General features: G+C 32.1%; 1 protein-coding gene across 1 annotated transcript in view; it reads left to right on the forward strand.

Moving 5' to 3' along the window:
• The window catches only part of CycH (cyclin H), an 86,518-nt gene that overhangs the window by 26,390 nt on the left and 34,491 nt on the right, over nt 1-25,637 (forward strand). The window lies entirely within an intron of this gene.

Consider the following 25,637-nt stretch of genomic DNA (forward strand, 5'->3'; position numbering starts at 1 on the left):
TTTTGTACTCGAAAGATTTTTTTATAAATCTTACACATTTGTAGACAATAGTAGTCTCCACATACAGATAAAATAAAAACTAAATCTATCAAGTAGTTTTTGAGATATCTGAAGTTAAAGTTTTCACTTTATAAAACGGAAACAAACTTTAACCCTAAATATCTCGTTTTCTGCTCGAAAGATTTTTACTAAATTTCACACAATTATAGGTAATAGTAGTCTGCACATATAAATAAAATATAAAGAAAATCTATCGAGTAGTTTTCGAGCTATTGGAAGTTAAAGTTTTCACTTTATAAAACGGAAACAAACTTTAACCCTTAATATCTCGTTTTCTGCTCCATAGATTTTTACTAAAATTTACACATTTATAGACAATAGTAGTCTCCATATAAAAATAAAATATAAAGAAAATCTATTAAGTAGTTTTCGTGATATTTGAAGTTAAACTTTTCACTTTATAAAACGGAAACAAACTTTAACCCTAAATATCTCGTTTTGTACTCGAAAGATTTTTTTTAAATCTTACACATTTGTAGACAATAGTAGTCTCCACATATAGATAAAATATAAAGAAAATCTATCAAGTAGTTTTCGAGTTATTTAAAGTTAAAATTTTCACTTTATAAAACGGAAACAAATTTTAACCCTAAATATCTCGTTTTCTGCTCGAAAGATTTTTACTAAAATTTACACATTTATAGACAATAGTGGTCTCCACATATAGATATAATATAAACAAAATCTATTAAGTAGTTTGCGAGATATTTGAAGTTAAAGTTTTCATTTTATATAACGGAAACAAATTAAAAAACACTAAATATCTCGTTTTCTGCTCGAAAGATTTTTACTAAAATTTACACATTTATTGACAATAGTGGTCTCCACATACAGATAAAATATAAACAAAATCTATTAAGTAGTTTGCAAGATATTTGAAGTTAAAGTTTTCACTTTATAAAACGGAAACAAACTTTAACCCTAAATATCTCGTTTTGTATTCGAAAGATTTTTATTAAATCATACACATTTATAGACAATAGTAGTCTCCACATACAGATAAAATATAAACAAAATCTATTAAGAAGTTTGCGAGATATTTGATGGTAAAGTTTTCACTTTATATAACGGAAACAAATTTAAACCCTAAATATCTCCTTTTCTACTCGAAAGATTTTTACTAAATTTCACACAATTGTAGGTAATAGTAGTCTCCACATATAGATAAAATATAAAGAAAATCTATCAAGTAGTTTTCGAGTTATTTATAGTTAAAATTTTCACTTTATAAAACAGAAACAAATTTTAACCCTAAATATCTCGTTTTCTGCTCCATAGATTTTTACTAAAATTTACACATTTATAGACAATAGTGGTCTCCACATACAGATAAAATATAAAGAAAATCTATCAAGTAGTTTTCGAGTTATTTAAAGTTAAACTTTTCACTTTATATAACGGAAACAAATTTTAACCCTAAATATCTCGTTTTCTACTCGAAAGATTTTTACTAAATTTCACACAATTGTAGGTAATAGTAGTCTCCACATATAGATAAAATATAAAGAAAATCTATCAAGTAGTTTTCGAGTTATTTAAAGTTAAAATTTTCACTTTATAAAACGGAAACAAATTTTAACACTAAATATCTCGTTTTCTGCTCGAAAGATTTTTACTAAAATTTACACATTTATTGACAATAGTGGTCTCGACATACAGATAAAATATAAACAAAATCTATTAAGTAGTTTGCGAGATATTTGAAGGTAAAGTTTTCACTTTATATAACGGAAACAAATTTAAACCCTAAATATCTCGTTTTCTGCTCGAAAGATTTTTACTAAAATTTACACATTTATTGACAATAGTGGTCTCCACATACAGATAAAATATAAACAAAATCTATTAAGTAGTTTGCGAGATATTTGAAGTTAAAGTTTTCACTTTATATAACGGAAACAAATTAAAAAACACTAAATATCACGTTTTCTGCTCGAAAGATTTTTACTAAAATTTACACATTTATAGAAAATAGTGGTCTCCACGTACAGATAAAATATAAACAAAATCTATTAAGTAGTTTGCGAGATATTTGAAATTAAAATTTTCACTTTATATAACGGAAACAAATTTAAACCCTAAATATCTCGTTTTCTGCTCGAAAGATTTTTACTAAATTTCAAACAATTGTAGGTAATAGTAGTCTCCACATATAGATAAAATATGAAGAAAATCTATCAAGTAGTTTTCGAGTTATTTAAAGTTAAAGTTTTCACTTTATATAACCGAAACAAATTTTAACCCTAAATATCTCGTTTTCTGCTCGAAAGATTTTTACTAAATTTCACACAATTATAGGTAATAGTAGTTTCCACATACAGATAAAATATAAAGAATATCTATCAAGTAGTTTTCGAGTTATTTAAAGTTAAAATTTTCACTTTATAAAACGGAAACAAATTTTAACCCTAAATATCTCGTTTTCTGCACCATAGATTTTTACTAAAATTTACACATTTATAGACAATAGTGGTCTCCACATACAGATAATATATAAAGAAAATCTATCAAGTAGTTTTCGAGTTATTTAAAGTTCAACTTTTCACTTTATATAACGGAAACAAATTTTAACCCAAAAATCTCGTTTTCTGCTCGAAAGATTTTTACTTAATTTCACACAATTATAGGTAATATCAGTCTCCATATACAGATGAAATATAAACAAAATCTATCGAGTAGTTTGTGAGATATTTGAAGTTAAAATTTTCACTTTATATAACGGAAACAAATTTAAACCCTAAATATCTCGTTTTCTGCTCGAAAGATTTTTACTAAATTTCAAACAATTGTAGGTAATAGTAGTCTCCACATATAGATAAAATATGAAGAAAATCTATCAAGTAGTTTTCGAGTTATTTAAAGTTAAAGTTTTCACTTTATATAACGGAAACAAATTTTAACCGAAAAATCTCGTTTTCTGCTCGAAAGTTTTTTACTTAATTTCACACAATTATAGGTAATATTAGTCTCCACATACAGATAAAATATAAAGAATATCTATCAAGTAGTTTTCGAGTTATTTAAAGTTAAAATTTTCACTTTATAAAACGGAAACAAATTTTAACCCTAAATATCTCGTTTTCTGCTCCATAGATTTTTACTAAAATTTACACATTTATAGACAATAGTGGTCTCCACATACAGATAATATATAAAGAAAATCTATCAAGTAGTTTTCGAGTTATTTAAAGTTCAACTTTTCACTTTATAGAACGGAAACAAATTTTAACCCAAAAATCTCGTTTTCTGCTCGAAAGATTTTTACTTAATTTCACACAATTATAGGTAATATCAGTCTCCATATACAGATGAAATATAAACAAAATCTATCGAGTAGTTTGTGAGATATTTGAAGTTAAAATTTTCACTTTATATACCAGAATCAAACATTAACCCTAAATATCTCGTTTTCTGCTTCATAGATTTTTACTAAAATTTACACATTTATAGACAATAGTGGTCTCCACATACAGATAAAATATAAAGAAAATCTATCAAGTAGTTTTCGAGTTATTTAAAGTTCAACTTTTCACTTTATAAAACGGAAACAAACTTTAACCCTAAATATCTCGTTTTGTACTCGAAAGATTTTTATTAAATCTTACACATTTGTAGACAATAGTAGTCTCCACATACAAATAAAATATAAACAAAATCTATCAAATAGTTTTCGAGATATTTAATATTAAAGTTTTCACTTTATAAAACGGAAGCAAACTTTAACCCTAAATATCTCGTTTTGCACTCGAAAGTTTTTTATTAAATCTTACACATTTGTATACCATAGTGGTCCCCATATATAGATAAAATATAAACAAAATCCATCAAGTAGTTTGCGAGATATTTAAAGTTAAAATTTTCACTTTATATAACAGAAACAAATATTAATCCTAAATAACTCGTTTTCTGCTTCATAGATTTTTACTAAAATTTACACATTTGTAGACAATAGTAGTCTCCACATACAAATAAAATATAAACAAAATCTATCAAGTAGTTTTCGAGTTATTTAAAGTTAAAATTTTCACTTTATAAAACGGAAACAAATTTTAACACTAAATATCTCGTTTTCTGCTCGAAAGATTTTTACTAAAATTTACACATTTATTGACAATAGTGGTCTCGACATACAGATAAAATATAAACAAAATCTATTAAGTAGTTTGCGAGATATTTGAAGGTAAAGTTTTCACTTTATATAACGGAAACAAATTTAAACCCTAAATATCTCGTTTTCTGCTCGAAAGATTTTTACTAAAATTTACACATTTATTGACAATAGTGGTCTCCACATACAGATAAAATATAAACAAAATCTATTAAGTAGTTTGCGAGATATTTGAAGTTAAAGTTTTCACTTTATATAACGGAAACAAATTAAAAAACACTAAATATCACGTTTTCTGCTCGAAAGATTTTTACTAAAATTTACACATTTATAGAAAATAGTGGTCTCCACGTACAGATAAAATATAAACAAAATCTATTAAGTAGTTTGCGAGATATTTGAAATTAAAATTTTCACTTTATATAACGGAAACAAATTTAAACCCTAAATATCTCGTTTTCTGCTCGAAAGATTTTTACTAAATTTCAAACAATTGTAGGTAATAGTAGTCTCCACATATAGATAAAATATGAAGAAAATCTATCAAGTAGTTTTCGAGTTATTTAAAGTTAAAGTTTTCACTTTATATAACCGAAACAAATTTTAACCCTAAATATCTCGTTTTCTGCTCGAAAGATTTTTACTAAATTTCACACAATTATAGGTAATAGTAGTTTCCACATACAGATAAAATATAAAGAATATCTATCAAGTAGTTTTCGAGTTATTTAAAGTTAAAATTTTCACTTTATAAAACGGAAACAAATTTTAACCCTAAATATCTCGTTTTCTGCACCATAGATTTTTACTAAAATTTACACATTTATAGACAATAGTGGTCTCCACATACAGATAATATATAAAGAAAATCTATCAAGTAGTTTTCGAGTTATTTAAAGTTCAACTTTTCACTTTATATAACGGAAACAAATTTTAACCCAAAAATCTCGTTTTCTGCTCGAAAGATTTTTACTTAATTTCACACAATTATAGGTAATATCAGTCTCCATATACAGATGAAATATAAACAAAATCTATCGAGTAGTTTGTGAGATATTTGAAGTTAAAATTTTCACTTTATATAACGGAAACAAATTTAAACCCTAAATATCTCGTTTTCTGCTCGAAAGATTTTTACTAAATTTCAAACAATTGTAGGTAATAGTAGTCTCCACATATAGATAAAATATGAAGAAAATCTATCAAGTAGTTTTCGAGTTATTTAAAGTTAAAGTTTTCACTTTATATAACGGAAACAAATTTTAACCGAAAAATCTCGTTTTCTGCTCGAAAGTTTTTTACTTAATTTCACACAATTATAGGTAATATTAGTCTCCACATACAGATAAAATATAAAGAATATCTATCAAGTAGTTTTCGAGTTATTTAAAGTTAAAATTTTCACTTTATAAAACGGAAACAAATTTTAACCCTAAATATCTCGTTTTCTGCTCCATAGATTTTTACTAAAATTTACACATTTATAGACAATAGTGGTCTCCACATACAGATAATATATAAAGAAAATCTATCAAGTAGTTTTCGAGTTATTTAAAGTTCAACTTTTCACTTTATAGAACGGAAACAAATTTTAACCCAAAAATCTCGTTTTCTGCTCGAAAGATTTTTACTTAATTTCACACAATTATAGGTAATATCAGTCTCCATATACAGATGAAATATAAACAAAATCTATCGAGTAGTTTGTGAGATATTTGAAGTTAAAATTTTCACTTTATATACCAGAATCAAACATTAACCCTAAATATCTCGTTTTCTGCTTCATAGATTTTTACTAAAATTTACACATTTATAGACAATAGTGGTCTCCACATACAGATAAAATATAAAGAAAATCTATCAAGTAGTTTTCGAGTTATTTAAAGTTCAACTTTTCACTTTATAAAACGGAAACAAACTTTAACCCTAAATATCTCGTTTTGTACTCGAAAGATTTTTATTAAATCTTACACATTTGTAGACAATAGTAGTCTCCACATACAAATAAAATATAAACAAAATCTATCAAATAGTTTTCGAGATATTTAATATTAAAGTTTTCACTTTATAAAACGGAAGCAAACTTTAACCCTAAATATCTCGTTTTGCACTCGAAAGTTTTTTATTAAATCTTACACATTTGTATACCATAGTGGTCCCCATATATAGATAAAATATAAACAAAATCCATCAAGTAGTTTGCGAGATATTTAAAGTTAAAATTTTCACTTTATATAACAGAAACAAATATTAATCCTAAATAACTCGTTTTCTGCTTCATAGATTTTTACTAAAATTTACACATTTGTAGACAATAGTAGTCTCCACATACAAATAAAATATAAACAAAATCTATTTAATAATTTTCGAGATATTTAAAATTAAAATTTTCACTTTATAAAACGGAAACAAACTTTAACCCTAAATATCGCGTTTTCTGCTTCATGGATTTTTACTAAAATTTACACATTTATAGGCAATAGTGGTCTCCATATAAAAATAAAATATAAAGAAAATCTATTAAGTAGTTTTCGTGATATTTGAAGTTAAACTTTTCACTTTATAAAACGGAAACAAACTTTAACCCTAAATATCTCGTTTTGTACTCGAAAGATTTTTTTATAAATCTTACACATTTGTAGACAATAGTAGTCTCCACATACAGATAAAATAAAAACTAAATCTATCAAGTAGTTTTTGAGATATCTGAAGTTAAAGTTTTCACTTTATAAAACGGAAACAAACTTTAACCCTAAATATCTCGTTTTCTGCTCGAAAGATTTTTACTAAATTTCACACAATTATAGGTAATAGTAGTCTTCATATACAGATAAAATAAAAACTAAATCTATTGAGTAGTTTTCGAGATATTTGAAGTTAAAGTTTTCACTTTATATAACAGAAACAAACATTAATCCTAAAAATCTCGTTTTCTGCTCCATAAATTTTTACTAAAATTTACACATTTCTAGGCAATAGTGGTCTGCACATATAAATAAAATATAAAGAAAATCTATCGAGTAGTTTTCGACCTATTGGAAGTTAAAGTTTTCACTTTATAAAACGGAAACAAACTTTAACCCTTAATATCTCGTTTTCTGCTCCATAGATTTTTACTAAAATTTACACATTTATAGACAATAGTAGTCTCCATATAAAAATAAAATATAAAGAAAATCTATTAAGTAGTTATCGTGATATTTGAAGTTAAACTTTTCACTTTATAAAACGGAAACAAACTTTAACCCTAAATATCTCGTTTTGTACTCGAAAGATTTTTTTTAAATCTTACACATTTGTAGACAATAGTAGTCTCCACATATAGATAAAATATAAAGAAAATCTATCAAGTAGTTTTCGAGTTATTTAAAGTTAAAATTTTCACTTTATAAAACGGAAACAAATTTTAACCCTAAATATCTCGTTTTCTGCTCGAAAGATTTTTACTAAAATTTACACATTTATAGACAATAGTGGTCTCCACATATAGATATAATATAAACAAAATCTATTAAGTAGTTTGCGAGATATTTGAAGTTAAAGTTTTCACTTTATATAACGGAAACAAATTAAAAAACACTAAATATCTCGTTTTCTGCTCGAAAGATTTTTACTAAAATTTACACATTTATTGACAATAGTGGTCTCCACATACAGATAAAATATAAACAAAATCTATTAAGTAGTTTGCAAGATATTTGAAGTTAAAGTTTTCACTTTATAAAACGGAAACAAACTTTAACCCTAAATATCTCGTTTTGTATTCGAAAGATTTTTATTAAATCATACACATTTATGGACAATAGTAGTCTCCACATACAGAAAAAATATAAACAAAATCTATTAAGAAGTTTGCGAGATATTTGATGGTAAAGTTTTCACTTTATATAACGGAAACAAATTTAAACCCTAAATATCTCGTTTTCTACTCGAAAGATTTTTACTAAATTTCACACATTTGTAGGTAATAGTAGTCTCCACATATAGATAAAATATAAAGAAAATCTATCAAGTAGTTTTCGAGTTATTTATAGTTAAAATTTTCACTTTATAAAACAGAAACAAATTTTAACCCTAAATATCTCGTTTTCTGCTCCATAGATTTTTACTAAAATTTACACATTTATAGACAATAGTAGTCTCCATATACAGGTAAAATATAAACAAAATCTATCGAGTAGTTTTCGAGTTATTTAAAGTTAAACTTTTCACTTTATAAAACGGAAACAAACTTTAACCCTAAATATCTCGTTTTGTATTCGAAAGATTTTTATTAAATCATACACATTTATGGACAATAGTAGTCTCCACATACAGAAAAAATATAAACAAAATCTATTAAGAAGTTTGCGAGATATTTGATGGTAAAGTTTTCACTTTATATAACGGAAACAAATTTAAACCCTAAATATCTCGTTTTCTACTCGAAAGATTTTTACTAAATTTCACACATTTGTAGGTAATAGTAGTCTCCACATATAGATAAAATATAAAGAAAATCTATCAAGTAGTTTTCGAGTTATTTAAAGTTAAAATTTTCACTTTATAAAACGGAAACAAATTTTAACACTAAATATCTCGTTTTCTGCTCGAAAGATTTTTACTAAAATTTACACATTTATTGACAATAGTGGTCTCCACATACAGATAAAATATAAACAAAATCTATTAAGTAGTTTGCGAGATATTTGAAGGTAAAGTTTTCACTTTATATAACGGAAACAAATTTAAACCCTAAATATCTCGTTTTCTGCTCGAAAGATTTTTACTAAAATTTACACATTTATTGACAATAGTGGTCTCCACATACAGATAAAATATAAACAAAATCTATTAAGTAGTTTGCGAGATATTTGAAGGTAAAGTTTTCACTTTATAAAACGGAAACAAATTTTAACACTAAATATCTCGTTTTCTGCTCGAAAGATTTTTACTAAAATTTACACATTTATTGACAATAGTGGTCTCCACATACAGATAAAATATAAACAAAATCTATTAAGTAGTTTGCGAGATATTTGAAGGTAAAGTTTTCACTTTATATAACGGAAACAAATTTAAACCCTAAATATCTCGTTTTCTGCTCGAAAGATTTTTACTAAAACTTACACATTTATAGACAATAGTGGTCTCCACATACAGATAAAATATAAACAAAATCTATTAAGTAGTTTGCGAGATATTTGAAGTTAAAGTTTTCACTTTATATAACGGAAACAAATTAAAAAACACTAAATATCTCGTTTTCTGCTCGAAAGATTTTTACTAAAATTTACACATTTATAGAAAATAGTGGTCTCCACGTACAGATAAAATATAAACAAAATCTATTAAGTAGTTTGCAAGATATTTGAAATTAAAATTTTCACTTTATATAACGGAAACAAATTTAAACCCTAAATATCTCGTTTTCTGCTCGAAAGATTTTTACTAAATTTCAAACAATTGTAGGTAATAGTAGTCTCCACATATAGATAAAATATGAAGAAAATCTATCAAGTAGTTTTCGAGTTATTTAAAGTTAAATTTTCACTTTATATAACCGAAACAAATTTTAACCCTAAATATCTCGTTTTCTGCTCGAAAGATTTTTACTAAATTTCACACAATTATAGGTAATAGTAGTTTCCACATACAGATAAAATATAAAGAATATCTATCAAGTAGTTTTCGAGTTATTTAAAGTTAAAATTTTCACTTTATAAAACGGAAACAAATTTTAACCCTAAATATCTCGTTTTCTGCTCCATAGATTTTTACTAAAATTTACACATTTATAGACAATAGTGGTCTCCACATACAGATAATATATAAAGAAAATCTATCAAGTAGTTTTCGAGTTATTTAAAGTTCAACTTTTCACTTTATATAACGGAAACAAATTTTAACCCAAAAATCTCGTTTTCTGCTCGAAAGATTTTTACTTAATTTCACACAATTATAGGTAATATCAGTCTCCATATACAGATGAAATATAAACAAAATCTATCGAGTAGTTTGTGAGATATTTGAAGTTAAAATTTTCACTTTATATAACGGAAACAAATTTAAACCCTAAATATCTCGTTTTCTGCTCGAAAGATTTTTACTAAATTTCAAACAATTGTAGGTAATAGTAGTCTCCACATATAGATAAAATATAAACAAAATCTATCGAGTAGTTTGCGAGATATTAGAAATTAAAATTTTCACTTTATATAACCGAAACAAATTTTAACCCTAAATATCTCGTTTTCTGCTCCATAGATTTTTACTAAAATTTACACATTTATAGACAATAGTAGTCTCCACATATAGATAAAATATGAAGAAAATCTATCAAGTAGTTTTCGAGTTATTTAAAGTTAAAGTTTTCACTTTATATAACGGAAACAAATTTTAACCGAAAAATCTCGTTTTCTGCTCGAAAGTTTTTTACTTAATTTCACACAATTATAGGTAATATTAGTCTCCACATATAGATAAAATATAAACAAAATCTATCGAGTAGTTTGCGAGATATTAGAAATTAAAATTTTCACTTTATATAACGGAAACAAATTTAAACCCTAAATATCTCGTTTTCTGCTCGAAAGATTTTTACTAAATTTCAAACAATTGTAGGTAATAGTAGTCTCCACATATAGATAAAATATGAAGAAAATCTATCAAGTAGTTTTCGAGTTATTTAAAGTTAAAGTTTTCACTTTATATAACCGAAACAAATTTTAACCCTAATTATCTCGTTTTCTGCTCGAAAGATTTTTACTAAATTTCACACAATTATAGGTAATAGTAGTTTCCACATACAGATAAAATATAAAGAATATCTATCAAGTAGTTTTCGAGTTATTTAAAGTTAAAGTTTTCACTTTATATAACCGAAACAAATTTTAACCCTAAATATCTCGTTTTCTGCTCCATAGATTTTTACTAAAATTTACACATTTATAGACAATAGTAGTCTCCACATATAGATAAAATATGAAGAAAATCTATCAAGTAGTTTTCGAGTTATTTAAAGTTAAAGTTTTCACTTTATATAACGGAAACAAATTTTAACCGAAAAATCTCGTTTTCTGCTCGAAAGTTTTTTACTTAATTTCACACAATTATAGGTAATATTAGTCTCCACATATAGATAAAATATAAACAAAATCTATCGAGTAGTTTGCGAGATATTAGAAATTAAAATTTTCACTTTATATAACGGAAACAAATTTAAACCCTAAATATCTCGTTTTCTGCTCGAAAGATTTTTACTAAATTTCAAACAATTGTAGGTAATAGTAGTCTCCACATATAGATAAAATATGAAGAAAATCTATCAAGTAGTTTTCGAGTTATTTAAAGTTAAAGTTTTCACTTTATATAACCGAAACAAATTTTAACCCTAATTATCTCGTTTTCTGCTCGAAAGATTTTTACTAAATTTCACACAATTATAGGTAATAGTAGTTTCCACATACAGATAAAATATAAAGAATATCTATCAAGTAGTTTTCGAGTTATTTAAAGTTAAAATTTTCACTTTATAAAACGGAAACAAATTTTAACCCTAAATATCTCGTTTTCTGCTCCATAGATTTTTACTAAAATTTACACATTTATAGACAATAGTGGTCTCCACATACAGATAATATATAAAGAAAATCTATCAAGTAGTTTTCGAGTTATTTAAAGTTCATCTTTTCACTTTATATAACGGAAACAAATTTTAACCCAAAAATCTCGTTTTCTGCTCGAAAGATTTTTACTTAATTTCACACAATTATAGGTAATATCAGTCTCCATATACAGATGAAATATAAACAAAATCTATCGAGTAGTTTGTGAGATATTTGAAGTTAAAATTTTCACTTTATATACCAGAATCAAACATTAACCCTAAATATCTCGTTTTCTGCTTCATAGATTTTTACTAAAATTTACACATTTATAGACAATAGTGGTCTCCACATACAGATAAAATATAAAGAAAATCTATCAAGTAGTTTTCGAGTTATTTAAAGTTAAAGTTTTCACTTTATATAACGGAAACAAATTTTAACCGAAAAATCTCGTTTTCTGCTCGAAAGATTTTTACTAAATTTTACACAGTTATAGACAATAGTAGTCTCCATATACAGGTAAAATATAAACAAAATCTATCGAGTAGTTTTCGAGATGTTTGATGTTAAAGTTTTCACATTATAGAATGTAAACAAATTTTAACCCTAAATATCTCGTTTTCTGTTCGATAGATTTTTACTACATTTTACGCAAAAGTAGACAATATTAGTCTCCACATACAGATAAAATATAAACAAAATCTATCTAGTACTTTTCGAGATATTTAAAGTTAAACTTTTAAAGTTAAACGTTGGCTGCCATTGAGATGGCGGCTACTTTACTCCGCTGGAAGGGATTTGCCGTCACTGATGTTAGGTTCTTCACGGATAGCCAGGCTGCAATTAAAGCTCTGGCCTCTCCTAATAGGAACCAAATCTCGGTCAATTCGTGTCATGCTGCTCTCAATTTGTTAGGAGCTTTGAATACTGTATCTGTTGCTTGGTCCCCTGGTCATTCTGGGATTCCGGGTAACGAACTTGCTGATGAAACAGCAAAGGAAGGAGCTGCGTTGATAACAATGACTCCTCAGCCCATTATCCCTGTATCCTATCGACGTTGTAGAACAGAGGTGGAACAGTGGATTTTGAAAGAACATCGGAAACGGTGGAGATCCCGAACTGACTGCCGCCAAGCTAAGGAAATCCTTGGCCTGTCAAGAACGGATATGGTTGGTTTTAGCAGGTCCCGGATCCGCCAGTTGGTTCAGGTGTTGAGTGGACATGCGAATTTAGCATATCATCTTTTTAAATGTGGCCTAATCCAGTCGCCAAGTTGTGCTGGCTGTGGTGAGTCCGATGAAACTGTGAGGCACTTTGTTGAGGTGTGCCCAGTTTATTCTAAAACTAGATTTCTCGTCTTCGGAGGGTCAAATGTCTCCCTACCGGAGATTGTAGCATCTGGTAAACTTAATGAACTTTCTAGGTTTATTCAGTGCACTGGGAGATTGAGTCGTCAAGCTCCCTAGTGTCCTGTTGCTACTCTGTTAGGTTATAATATTAGCATCTGGTAATTTTTAGCCGGATTTGTTTTTAAACCCCGGTATCTCTCATGAGATGAGGGGTGGGCGGGGAACAATGGGCATCAGGATTGCCTGCGTTCCTTCCCCTTGTTTGGTGGAACCGCCCGTCTTAAACAATCTAAATCTAATCTAATCGAGTAGTTTTCGAGCTATTGGAAGTTAAAGTTTTCACTTTATAAAACGGAAATAAACTTTAACCCTTAATATCTCGTTTTCTGCTCGAAAGATTTTTACTAAATTTCACAATTATAGGTAATAGTAGTCTTCATATACAGATAAAATAAAAACTAAATCTATCGAGTAGTTTTCGAGATATTTAAAGTTAAAATTTTCACTTTATATAACAGAAACAAACATTAATCCTAAAAATCTCGTTTTCTGCCCCATAGATTTTTACTAAAATTTACACATTTATTGACAATAGTGGTCTCCACATATAGATAAAATATAAAGAAGGTCTATCGGGTAGTTTTCGAGATATTTGAAGTTAAAGTTTTCACTTTTTAAAACGGTAACAAACTTTAACCCTAAATATCTCGTTTTCTGATCGTTAGATTTATACTAAATTTCACACATTTATGTACAATAGTGGTCTCCACATATAGATAAATTATAATCAAAATCTATCGAGTAGTTTTCGAGATATTTGTTGTTAAATGTTTCACTTTATAAAACAGAAACAAACTTTAACCTTAAATATCTTGTTTTCTACTCGATAGATTTTTTTTAAATCTTACACTTTTGTAGACAATAGTAGTCTCCACATACAGATAAAATAAAAACTAAATCTATCAAGTAGATTTTGAGATATCTGAAGTTAAAATTTTCACTTTATAAAACGGAAACAAACTTTAACCCTAAATATCTCGTTTTGTACTCGAAAGATTTTTATTAAATCTTACACATTTATAGACAATAGTAGTCTCCACATATAGATAAAATATAAACAAAATCTATCAAATAGTTTTCGAGATATTGGAAGTTTAAGTTTTCACTTTATATAACAGAAACAAACTTTAATCCTAAAGTGTAAGCAGTGAATATTCCTAGTTTTCTGCATTTACACTCCTTTTGTGAGTACGATTCTAATGAAAACAAAAAATTCATATGGTCTTGACGCTCAATAAATGCCCAACTTTTTCTGTAATTTGGTGACTCCTTAATTCATTAATAATTGAATAACTGCAGTTGAAAAGTTTTAAATAAAATCGAGAACGAATTTTTTAGACATTAATGCAAAAATTTCATTGTTTGCAAGAAACGGTTTTGAGGCTCTATTTTAAACCAGTTTCATATGAAATTTAATGCTCTTTCGTTTGGTATAAGCAGATTTTTTGTAGGATAAAGAATAGAAATGTTGCGACCGTTTATGTGGTGGTAGACATGCATATCGACGGAAAAGTTAAAAATGCAAATATCTTGAACCCTATTGAGAATCGGGCCTAATAATGAACAGAGTAATTTTTGTTGCATTTGAGCAGCTGAATCACCTCCCCACATTTCGACGTCTCCTCCGTGTACACCCAGTATAGTGAAGAAAATCTCGAATTTTGGTGATCAAGTCCTCTTTAAAATAAAACTTTTAATTAATTTCTGGTCATTTGATTAAGTTTACAGTGAATTAAGCACCAATGATGGCATCGATATACGAGATTTTAGAATCATTATCAGCCGTGATAACTCGATGGATGTACGAGCTATTACGAGTATATTGCGGTCTGGTCTCCTACGCACAGCGCTTCCAAACCTATCTCTCATAATTTTAATGCAAAATGCATGTTGATGGTTCTTTTCCATTTGGAATGTTTACAAAATAAAAACTAAGGTAAGCTTGGCAGGGGGCTGTAGATTCTGTCTGTACACGCGAGGTAATTACTTAGACAAGCCCCGGCTATACTATAATGTATTGCATTACTTTATTACTAAAGCTGTCTCCCGCTCCCCTCTCTCCTACCCCCAAACTATAATATGGATAAAAGCTTTTTAATTTTTTAAACTACCCCCCCCCCGTCATGGAAATCAGAATAAAGGGTGAAATAATGAATTTTTATCTTAGAAAAATTTAATTTCTCAAGTATTTACATTGTAATAGCCACGGAAGTTAAATATCTAGGAAGTCTTGCCGACAGCACTTGGGCTAGGTATAAGGGTGGTTGACTGGTTTCACGATGTAACAAGTTGGTGAGGATCAATATTTCCGGGGAGCAAGTTCTAAAGATCAGCAGTTTCAAGTCATTGGCTCATGCTGGATTTTTGTTATAATTTTTCAAGATTAATTCTTTTTATTTTGAAAATGATATTTTCTCGGAATATGAATGTGTAAGGAGGGTAGTGGATGGAACGGCGGGTGTTGGCAGGATGGCGTTGCGGTTCGTGATGGCGCGCAGTTGGTTGGATTCCTGTTTATGACACGCGATCCGTGGTAGCAGAGTCCACGCCACGTGAAGACCGTTACCCTCATATCCTCTGCCAGACACATGTCGCAATGAGCAGCTCCTAACCACCATCTTCAAGGCACTCCTAGTGCTGATGGCAGAGCTGAGTAAGCCAAACTCTCAGCCGCTCTCCCCCTTGCCATAACACTCGAACATCACATTCTCGTCCTGGAAGATTCACAGATTTGAAATTCCTTTAAAGTGGAGGAATGGTTTCTGCAGAATAATGTTTTTTGGAGTTCTTAGTGCGTTCTGTGTCCCCCCTCCAGATATATTGTAGTTTTGGTAAGTATAGTTTATCTAATGACAATTTATGGGCACCATTACTGCCACATAATGTGTAAGTACAATAGTGCGATTGCAGAAGCGCACATCTTATCCTCCTAGCCTCAGCCTTATCCTCCTAGTACCGCCTGGCAGCAGGAACAGGAAGTGAGTGTTCTCACCGGATATTACCAAGAGCCGCTAAAATAAGAAATATTCTTTAAAAACATTGCAATTTTCAGCCATTGAAAGCGGTCATTTTCTTTATTCTCAAGGAGATTAAACAGAATCAGAAATACACCGCGATCAGCTGCCATATTGGGCGTTTAGATTAATTAAACGATCTTTTGAGAATATCGCTGATTAATGTCGACATTCCTTCCAGTTTGATAATTCCAGTAAAAACTTTGTCCAGTAGCCAGTAAACAGAAAATATTGGCCTTGAAGTAATCAATGACTTTTTTTCTATGTATTCAATACATAATTAATTTTCCAATATATAATTTAATAATAAACCTTGAGGAAAATTAAGATAAAGCAATGTTTATTTATCAGCTCAGTGATAACGATTTCCAGAAATAGCGTATTCATGGAGGTGTGAAGCATATTTAAAGTTTGATCAGCAGACGAGAAAGGAAGCTGTTCTCATTAATAACAATGACGTGTTTAAAATAACATTTAAATACAGTAATTATCTGAAAATACTAATTAGCTGGCCATGAAGTGTGACGTCGCTCTCCGGTGCAGCTCGCATGCAGCAAAGTGATAATTCTGGTTTTAGCGCCCTCTGGTGGCTCCTACGCCAAATATCAAATTTGAATTCTGCGATTTTTCTGTTATCGAATTACGGCGGACTGGTACGTACCAGTGCGATTTATCGAATTGAAGAGAGTTCAATCGAATATTTCCGGCGATGAAACGAAAGAAAAAATTGGCAGGAGAAAATGGCAGTTTTCACGGGGGGGGGCAAAAGAAAGAAAACTGTGTGGTCGGCTTGGGAAAAAGAGCTCATTCGCTTGCACGATTTAGTCGGCTTTCCTTTCTTAGCGATTTCCGGTGATAAGATTAATATGAACAACTTGATCGTAAAGATCGCAATAATTCCTTTTTCGAAGTCTAACTGACGTTAGGCAAGACAGAGGGGTGTAGTGCATGAGTAATGTAGACCACTTCACGCTTCTGTGTAATTAATAATCGTCAACAGCGCTGCGCCTGTAATTATATCTAAGTCTGTATAATTAGAGACAGCAGTTTGGTAGCTTGGCTGATCTAATTTATTTAAAATAAATAATCTAAGAGAGATCTAAGTGAATTAAGTGAGAGCAGCTAGCGCCAGATCGCCACAGTGGCCTGATTATGAAGCTAGCTGTAGAGTCTACCTCGCCAATAGTATGTCGCCGTTCTGCCTGAACCTGATCCAACGGTTTCAACTGTTAGGCCTTTACCTTTATTTGCTGCAGTTTCTCTTCTCTACTTGTGGTCTCATGCATTAGGTCCCAATGGTTGCAGTTTCTCTTCTCTACTTCCTTCGAATGTGATCTCTCATGGAGTCAGAAGTGCATTAGGTCCCAATGGATGCAGTTTCTCTTCTATACTTCCTTCGAATGTGATCTCATCATGGAGTCAGAAGTGCATTAGGTCCCAATGAAGATGCAGTTTCTCCCAGGTGAGAAACAAAATGTCCAAAATAGCCGTAATATTAAATATTCGGCTTGGACATATTGATCTTCAGGACTAAGTTTTCGCCTGAAATCGCTACTTCTCTGAACTTGTTATAGAAATTGTTTTTGTTTAGTTTTAAACTTTATGCACTAATTTAAATGAAATATTTGGGGGGTCTTTACAATATTACCAGTAAATGATTTAAATAATTACTTGAGACGTCTCCAAGAGGATTCGTCAGGTCTGCCTCATGAAGGAAGGGTGAAATAATAACAAAGTACTATTTAACTACAAATACGTGGATAGTAAAAACTAATATTCAACATATTTAGAAAATAAATAACAAAAAGGGGCATATTTCCTCATAAAGCACATAATTTCGTAGCTGAAGGTTGGAATCTTGATAAATCCACGCTTTGACAATAGTTTTGAACTCAACCAGCAACAGCGCTCCAGGACTCAGCTGTTCCGCTTAGAAAGGCGAGCCCTTCATACTCTTTACTACGATGGAACTTTTGTTTCTATCTAACGGAAGACCAGGGAATTTGACCACCAATTAACCGTTCCATTATTCTGTCCAGCCTCGTTCTCCCAGAAAATCTTTACACCAGTGATTCCAAAAAATTAGTTTTTCCTAAAAATTATAGAAAAAAAAAAATGGTACTCTGGTTCGAATAAAGGAGGCCTTGTCTGAAATAGTAAGAATTTAAAAGAAAGTCCACTTATAGATTAATCGCTAGGAGATTGTAAATGACTCGTGATGGCTCGCTCTCTTTTCTCTCATCAAGGAAGACGAGTGCTCAACTAAACCCACACTGGAGCGTTCTTGAACGGTTCTAATGTGAAAAGAAGCTTCTTTTCCACGGGTTCCAGGCTGAGAGAACAAAAAGTTGGCCGTTAGATACTAATGAAAGAATTTTCTTCTCCTAAACAATTTGATTATAGCAAACGCTCTAGAGCTGGTACAAGTTTCTTTGACAAGTTTTAGATAAATGCAGTGAGGCTTTAATAGATATTTGAGGGGATTTTATTTGTATTTTAGTCTTAAGTGAGAGGAGACTGTGGCGTCCAGTGGAGGAGGTAGCAGGCCACGCCCCTTGCTGGATTCCCTCCGCCCTCTGCACCCACCCCGCTCACTGACACTTCCCCTACTTCCAGCGCGTTCTTGCCCTTCACCAGTGGGAAGGGGATAACTAACAAGGACAATATCCCCGTTCTTTTTCAAATTCTTTGAGACAAAATATTTATGTGTGAAGGCATTAATCAGAAGGTAGTTATTTCTGAAATGTGAGTTGGTATTCCTTGACGCAAGTTAAATGTTTCTGAAAGTTGGAGTTTGTACTAAAAAATAGATGACTTCAATGTTGCCCCACTTTTTGCAGACGGTCACTATTATAATGAAGTATTGTTGAAGGCAGCATGACGTAGTCCGCGTTCCTGAATCCTCTTTAACTCAATCTCTAGAGCAGAGGTGGGCAATAAATTTTTCAAGGGGGCCACATGGGAAATTGGGATGGTTTTCGAGAGCCGGGCTAATATACTTAACTTAGTTCTACCCTTGGTAGGCAAAGGATGTGCGGCGGGTGGCGCCAGGCTTCTCTGCGGGCAAAAACATCTTGCCGCACCCGAGCTGCGGGACGCCAGATGCCTAGAGGTTTACTCTAGAGACTTGCAGAAAAATAGGAAACAGTCGTTGTATACTTTTTCTGGAGAAGCAGGCAGTGGTGACCAAACGGCATATTGGCTAAAATGGGCTTACTTTGAGGTTTCACTGCTGAAATGTTCGGCTCTCAATTTGAATCCTCAATTTCGGTAATTTGAGACATCATGAGCGATTAGAGCAGGTGAAAAATTATTCTCTTATATTTTGAGGTCTTTGAATTAATAAACAGGGGTCACAAGGCGGTTTATTTGCCTGGTCACGCACTCTTTGCATTATTCCACCAATTACTGAAGAAGTCTTTGTTGTAGTAGTGGGGTGTCCACGTCATTTCTAAAAACTATAACTTAGATAACAGTACTAGAACTTCCTTTATATTCTAATCTAAAGATAAATACTCCTTTTGAACAGCTGGATGGGCCTAGATAACTGTCGTGGGACTCAGACATGTTTTGGTATCACTTAACATACTAATAGGAAGCTTCCGTTTGTAGATAGTCACAGCCTCTCCCAAATCCCGCCAGGACTAACAAGGCTAACCTAAGTGAAAAGTCTCTAGATTTAGGTAATTATGGGAACCGGAAGAAGACAAAGTAGCCTTCAAAGTCGCGTGAGAGAACCGTACACTAGGAGGAGAGCTTAAACTTCGCGCTTCCTTTAGAACCCGGCTTGATTAATTCCAGAAATAAAGAGAACAGATCTACTTTGAGCAAATGGCTCGTGAAGGAACCACTAAGGAAGTCTCCATCAGCATTCATTACACTGGAATAGCAAACAAATTTAACCAAATTCTTTAAAATGATAGGAAAATATCCGGCGCACGACTTACCCCGGTTCACTTAATTAACTTTTCTTGAAACTTGCAGGTTTTACTAAACGGAAGTGACATCACTGCTTTTAAATTTCCACCGCTAGAAACAGAATTCTGAGCTTTTTGTTATCGTTTCAAAATTTGTATAATGGATTAAAAGGAAGAGGCCAGCTTACTTATAATATGAATCAGCAGCAATAATTCCGATCAAATTCACTCAGAACCAAAGAATTGCAGGCAGAATTCTCGTGCTGCACAAGCGACCCAGCGGAAGTGGACTTGACTAAAATAACTTCCTGAAACAATAAATTCCAGGACCGAACAGCATGGTCAGTCATTTAGCCAATTACATGTTTACACAAATTAGCCGCCCGGAGCGCTGTAATTACTACACTTAAATACAATCTAGACTCAGCTGGCACAATTACCTCCTAATATATTAACTGTAATCAAAACACATCGTTTATCTCTGCTAGAGTGTTAAATAATGTGGTAATTTTTTGTTGTTGTTAAATTGTTGTGATGACATTGTGTTTATGTATTGCTCGGCCAGTTATTTTATTAATCTTGTAATGACTATGTTAATGCGTAGCCTTCTAAATCAGCACTGCAACTGATTATATTAATCTTAACAGATTATTCGCATACCAGATCACGTGAACATGCTTCTAGACTAGAGTGACTTTTCGGCCTGGCTTTGCCGTCATTAAATTCACCTTTTTGGGAGTAAAAGTCCTCCCAATAACTTTCTCAAGACTAGTGCCAAATAGTTTACTAGTTGAGGTTATTTAAAGCAGAGGGGTTTTATGTATTCCGTTGAACAAGATACCTAGAATATCGTTGACATCATAAAATTTCTTTTTGCACTAAGAAGTTTGTCCACCGTAGGGAAGAAGATCTGTGAGGAGTCTGCGACTTACTTTCCAGCAATGAAGCTTGAGCGGAGAATCGCCTTCCGTTAGCTCTTTTTCCAATCCCTTATTTGTCTTGATAATGCATTTCTATTGATTATTCTTAGCTTAATTTTATTTAAGAATTTTAAGGAAATATAGTGTATTTAGATAATGATCATCTAGTAGTGAAAAACTGATCTCATTCCATCACCTTCTTCGTGGTTACACTGCTAAAGCTCATCATCGTCCCATTGGCTGAGAGTTTTGCTAAACTCCTAGAAAGCTTAAATGTGACAATGAGGACTAGGCCTTGGATTTTATTTAATGGTTAATAAAAGAAATTTATTGTAAAGTATGTTTGCTAATCGCCGCCTCCTAGGACACCTAATTTGGTAGTTGGACGTAAAGCCCGCCTGAAAAAATAGGCAATGACTTTTTACTTCTTTTTTATTTCAAAATCAGTTGAAGAAATCTGTGTTGTATGGCTGCTATTTCAGTATCGGAGCTTATTGAAGCAATTCTGTCTGATGTGTATAGAATAGCTTATTGCTGAACTTGTTGGTAAGTAATGCTCGGATTTATCTAAGCATATTATTTATGTAAACATTATCAAATTACTTGAAAAATAAAATTATTCTAAACTAGATCAAGGTAACATTGGATTTAGCCATAGACACTTTGAGATCATCTTTAAAATTTGTACTTCGATTCAGCTGCTGATCGATGATCCATTGGCAATCACTTTTGCGTCAGCTAGGTAAATACCTCGACCCACTTAGAGATTGGATTATCTAGCTAAATGTAGTACATATGGGGCACTACACTAAGGTTAATAGTACTGTTGGGGTTGGCTCTGACCTATTGAAGATATATTGTCTGGTAATTGTTAGTTGGGATTGCAAGTATCTGATATAACTCCACAATTACCTCCTGTCAGGTCGGCTGAGAGTGCACTGCCGTCCTTAGGCCCATCTCCTCCAACCTGCTGCTCACCTTCTTCTTTTTTAATTGTTTCAAGTCTCGAGATTGAACTTGGTATAATAACTTTCCCACGGCCAAAGGAGACGGCGTTACATCAAACTTAGAACTGATGTTAACCTAGAACATCATTCTTTTCTTTGTGAAACAACATTATCGCTTTAAAATTGTAAAATACGCTTTAATGATGTGCAAATATTCATCATGAATTTGATTCAATTGAATTACAAAGGCTTCATCAAGCTACATACTGCAAAGAGTCTCCGTTCGTCCTACTGATTGAGTAGTAGTGACATTGCCTAGTAAATTGGAGAATCCTGCCAAAACTCTACTTAAGGACGGATCGAAATAGGAGACTTCTGCGGAGTCAGTAGTAACCGCGGAGTTTGGATTTTGGTGGAATGTGAGAAGTGATGTCACAGTGATCCTCCGGAAAACTAAAAAATGCGTCCTGTAGATTCGAACCCCAAATTCTTTCAGCGCATGTACGATTCCTTGCCCCGAAAGTATTCTAGCTTCCATGGATCAGATGGGTTACGAAGCTGTGGAATTCTCGCCACTCGAGAGTAATCAAAATATACAGATGAATAGTTTTTTCACAACCACTTGAGTATACAGAGTGCGCAGAGACGGCGTCAGCCGATTTGTGCCAGTACAATCGGGATTGTCCTGGCACAAACTGAAAGAAATGAGATCTCTGTGGACAGAACAGATCAGCCGTTATGCCCAATGAGAAAGAGAGCGCATACAAAAAGCGACTAGAAACTGAGCAAAACTTATAATTATTTCTTTTCCCCTTCAAACCCGTTTCGTATTCTTTACAAACATTAATTTGTAACTTTATAAGTAGAAGTAAGAATTAAGCGCAGTCCGCAAAGTCCACCACCACCAGCTACAAACATCATTAATTTTTCAATTTGAGCATTTGAACTTCAGCGGCTGGTCGCAATGTTGAACTCAGCGAGATGTTCTAGAATTGCAAATAAAAAATCTCTTTACACCCAAAAGTGAAAGTATTTCGGTCTTTTAGACATTTTATTTTGAGTATTAGGTAATCGGACATAATCGTTTCGAGATGGTTCAGAGCTCGGAAAAGTGTTTTTCACAAAATTTTCCCTCTCTGCAGTGCGTGAGTCCGATAGGGTTTAATGGCAAATTAAATGTACTGGTGAAGTTACAACCGTTTTGCCGACAAGGCGTTCGTTTGAAATATTCTATCTTCTTTACAAAGTCACCAGCCAATTACGCGTATACTAGTAACTTGCATTATCAATGAAGCAAGTTTTGAAGTTTCAACAATATTTCTCACTCAAAGAAAACAAATAAGAAGTAACTTCTACAATTAGCTATATTTGCTTTAGTTTTACTCTTATGATGCATCTGGTCATTGCTAATAAATCTAAGCCGCAATTATGAGTGATTGTAAATAAAAATGCATGTAAATGCAGAGAATGATAAGTGCATTAAATAAAGTTAAAAGAAAACTTATGTTTACAATTTGTTTGTACGGCAAGGAACATTCTGGACAAGTTTTGGATGATTTAGTGAGTGAGCTGAGCGATGCCGTGTGCTCACTTCAAACCTAAGGATGACTGGGAGCCGCGATGTAGGATGTGATGGAGGCTTGTGGCTGCAGAGGAAGAGACAGGATCAAATAGATCTTGGTGCGGTTTCAAGCCATACAATATTGATGGGACAGCCGCGATCTGTAATAAATATTGAGACCAATCTATACTGGTAAGAAGAAGACCTAGCGAGGTAAGGGTGGAGCGGGGAAGATGGATGTCCGACAGGAGAGACCGACCTCCTTTCTCGACTCCATCACCACAGCTGGTTCGCCTTCTACAGCTCTACACATTCCATTCCCAGTTTATTACAAACACAATTATGTATTTAAATGATTACATTATTATTAAAACTGTAATATAAATATTGTTATTAGATAGATTTCATGCGGACTAGTCAATTAGAGCGCAAATTTGTTTAAAAAAGAGCGCAGTTTAGGTTCAAAAGATTCCGCACCGAGAAGGTTCTAAGTCTTTGGAACCAATTTCTGGTGCATCCTGCAACGTGTACAATGAAATGCAATCGTTACTCCTATGAGTCCCTCATGCACACTTTCGGAGGAAAGCATAGATTGTATTTGGTCGAATGGTTTAGTTCAGCTTAAGAGCGCAGCGACGCTTTTAAAGACGCTTCACCATTTTGTTGAAAGAGTATTGTTTTCCTGGGGTTCTTAGGAAGTCGTGACGTCCAGCTCTCTTCAACACTACCATTTTATTGACCGTAGGAAATAAGGTCAACTGTATTTCTAATACACATTCCGAGTTTTTTAAAAAATCTAATCATTCGTGGTAAAAGGAAGTCGAGTGAGTGGTTTATTCAGATTTCTATTTTTAAATAAATCCCAAACCTTTTAATTACGTACGGCCACAAATCAACAAGGGTTTCCTGGAATATCCAGACACGTGTTACACGAGAAGTCTGAACGCTCCAGAAGAATTGCTTTTACTTTTTAAGCGATCCGAACACAATTTATGAGCGCCCTGCTTTGAAAGTGTCTGTACCTGCACCGATCAGAGAACCAGTGTTGTTTTATTGCCCAAACTCTGGAACTCATCTTTTTTAGGCGGGGATGGAGGAGCCCCATTAATATCTCGCACGGCGCTATCCCATCTTGATAGCAATACCACGCTCCAGAAGACGAAGGAGAAAAATAACACATTCTGGGCAATGCAGGAAACTCGATCAGTAATTGTCAATTTATATGCACAATCGATAAATCTAGTGGCCTCTCGAGCCGCGCAAACAGGTCTTATCTCCGGCGGTGGCATTTATTTATTATTTATTGCCGTCCGTATATACATACATATATATATATCTGTATCCTTTTTATGATATTTACATACAAACACACAGAGGAGCCTCGGTGTAGATTATTCCTGGAATCTCTTTTTCTCCATCCTGCCGGATATTTACTTGAGTTCTATCTGCAAACCCACAACCCTTCCTTTCCGTAATGGAGAGTTGCGCATCGAATCCGGAGCCACTTTCTCGTCCCGCAGTTTGCAGAGTGAAATTTTCTCGATCTTAGAGTTTCATCAGTAACAATAATAATAATAATAATCAGTTTAGAAAAATAGCACTTCTGCTGACCAACTTCCTTCCACATTTACAATGTTCCGGCAAAATAGCGAACTTCTCTTTCTAGAAAATCACGTCTAACAGTATTTTGGACAACCCAATACAAATAATCATCGGTTTAAATAAGGAACAAATTGAAGGCACAGCCTTTATTCAGGCCTAACAGATATTCCTTGTTGGTTGAGAGAGAGCGGTAGGCATCCCTCCAATGCGTCATCAAGTTGAATGTGGGATCTTAATTTTGCTATATTATAGCTGAGAACACAACTGGGAGCCGAAATTGGTTACACTCGGCGAGAACGTCAGTTCATTCAGCGAGGCTGGTGGATTGCTTGCCGGAGGCACCTTAAATCTCAGCCTAATCTCTGCACAAGTGTGATGAACCAATCTTCATGAACACCACCCAAAGTCGTTTAGAATTCTAAATAAGAAGCACTGATAATCGTGAAAAGATTGAAGATCGGAAATCCTGATTTAATTACAATAGAACTAATAATTAGAGAAATGCCAAAC

This window comes from Rhodnius prolixus, unplaced genomic scaffold, assembly GCF_049639745.1.
Source record: "Rhodnius prolixus isolate KJV_2025 unplaced genomic scaffold, Rpr scaffold_13, whole genome shotgun sequence".
Classification (NCBI taxonomy): Eukaryota; Metazoa; Arthropoda; class Insecta; order Hemiptera; family Reduviidae; genus Rhodnius; species Rhodnius prolixus.